The following is a 2,623-nucleotide window of genomic DNA, read 5'->3' as shown; positions in this document are numbered from 1 at the left end:
TGGGGCCTGGAGAGGACCAGACCCAGTCCTCACAGCAGGGTGAGAGTTTGGATGTGTCTTCCCTCAAGATGAAAAAAGACCCATTTGGGTACCAGCGAGGGACCTAAAATATTTACCCCAACAAGGGGACACTGATAATCACCCCTCCAGGGAGAGTCCCACCCCTGAGGACTGTTCCTAAAATGGTCTTCACCCTGCTAAACCAAACAATTTCCTCCCTTGTGGAAGATAGCTAGCTTTGCCCCCGATCTGGGCCTGCCTGGCTGCTTACAGTAATCATCAATGATACAACTACAGTTGCCCATATGACCCTACTCATTGGGTTGGGAATATCAGTGACATAAAAGCTGTGTCCAACACTATCCTTGATCTCCAACAACAGCTAGATTCCCTGGCTGAGGTAGTCTTACAAAGCAGGAGGGGATTAAACCTATTAATGGCCAAAAAGGGAGGCATATACTTGTTTTTACAGGAAAAATGCTGTTTCTACACCAATAGATCAGGAATCATTCAAGACAAGATCAAAAGACTTCGAGAGGACCTAGAGAAGAGACGGCGGGACCTCCAGGACAACCCACTGTGGACGGGCCTGCATGGCTTTTTACCCTACCTCCTCCCTCTACCTCTTCTCCTTTCCCTTATCCTCACTGTTGGGCCTTGTGTAATTAACAAAATTACACAATTCATTCACCAGCAGCTAGAGGCAATAAAAAAATCCATCAGGTTGAGATACATTATCAAAGGCTGGCAACTCAGGAATTAAGTTCCTCAGATGACCCACTGCCACTTCCTCTGCCCTCCATGTGACCGATGATGGGTAAGATCTCAGACTGACTGAGACAACCTAAGACAGGCCATGGAGTGGGTTCTCAGTGAGCTAAACACCTAGTACCCAGTGATGGGTTAGATCCCCAGAGGGGGATGACCTAAGACAGGGGCCATGGTGACTAATGCTCTTACAAAAACAAAAGGGGGAGATGTTGGGCCTTGAGAGGCCCAGATGTGAGGCCTAGTGGAACTTCCTGAGCCTAGCTACAGTTTGGCGAACTGCCTCCACCCAACTATGACTCAGCAGGGGGCCAAATGGCCTCTGGCCCACTACTTCCACACAGGAAATTACAGTTCCTGCCCATGCCACTCTTAGAAGTCTGCATGGGGCCAAATGGCCTCTGGCCTGCTACTTCCCCACAGGAAGTTAGAGTCCCCGCCCATGCACACTTAGAACCAATCATCTCAAAGGTCACAGTATGCTATTGGCCCTTATATCTCACCCCATTCTAAAATCCCCGCCTTCATTCTCAACATTATATAAACACCCGCCTGTAACAATAAAGTGAGTTCCTGCTTTGACAAGGCTCCTGGCTTGGTGGTTTTGTTTCTGGCCATCGACACCCACCCTCCTCCTCAACCCCTTGGGAGGAACCAGTGGGCCTGGTCCTCCCCCAGCACTACCTGCGGGAGGGAGAGTGGAGAACATACACAAACTCATGGAAATTTAATAATGCACTATTTAATGATAAATGTGTTATTGAGGAAATGAAAAAGGAAATTAAAAATCTCTAGCTGGACAAAGTGGTGCATGACTTTAATCCTAGCACTGGGGAGGCAGAGTTCAGAGAATTGCTATGAGCTTGAGGCCAGCCTGGGATGACAGAGTGAGTTCTAGTTCACCCTGGGCTAGAATGAGACCCTACCTCAAAAAATGGGAGGACTTCCGTGCTGTCGGCTGTGCTGGGGAGAAAGTACTTCACGCGCAGTGGGGTGACCAGACCCCGCAGGTACCGCTTAATAGGTAGTTCACACCGGGGGACAAATAGCTGCTGAGCTGGTGAAAAGACTCTCGCCAGAGTCCACGCATGTCTTAACAGAACTTTGGACTGTTTACTCCCGAAGAGAGATGTAGATTAATGAAGCTTTGAGTTTAATGTTGCCTGCTCTGTACAAAAATGCAATGCAAAGCCAACTTATTTTGTCAGTTCAAGTTCTTTATGTTTTTAACCTTTGGTTCTCAAGAGCTGGCCATCACTCGTGCTCTGGAGGTGCGGGAGTATGTTTGATACCTCATTCTTCATGCTAACAGGTTTTGTTTGTTAGTGATCCCCCGGCTCCGCCCCAGGCTGTCTTCCCAATGAACTCCTCCATGGCCCGTGAGGCCCTCTGGAAATACTGAAAATACTGAAAGGGAAGTTACAGGACAAAGCATTTGTTGATGTGTTTGCTGGGAGAAGATGTCCAGCAGTTGAGAGTTGGCACAATCCTGTCTCACTTTCCTTATTGGATACAGTGTTGGGGGCATAAGAGCCGGTGACATCATTTCTAGCATTGAACTCATGTACTGTCTAAATATCTCCTTCAGATGGTCAGGATCAAAGCATCCCAGTACTGAGGGTGTTCACATTCTGTTTTTCTGTAGTCCAGTGTTTTGAGGTCTTTATTTGTGTTTATGGTGATACTTAACATTTAGATGATAATAGTTTTTGTGTTTTTAAACTGCGTTGCAGGTGAGCTTCCTATTGTCAGTATTAAAGAATGTGGCTAATACAGCTTTCCCCTGAAATCCTTAGCCACGCCCACACAGACCCCTGTAAAACTGTATGTGTTGGACTTTATTTATTGGCATTTC

The sequence above is a fragment of the Jaculus jaculus genome, chromosome 1 (assembly GCF_020740685.1).
Source record: "Jaculus jaculus isolate mJacJac1 chromosome 1, mJacJac1.mat.Y.cur, whole genome shotgun sequence".
Lineage (NCBI taxonomy): Eukaryota > Metazoa > Chordata > Mammalia > Rodentia > Dipodidae > Jaculus > Jaculus jaculus.
This window is presented reverse-complemented; position numbering follows the sequence as displayed.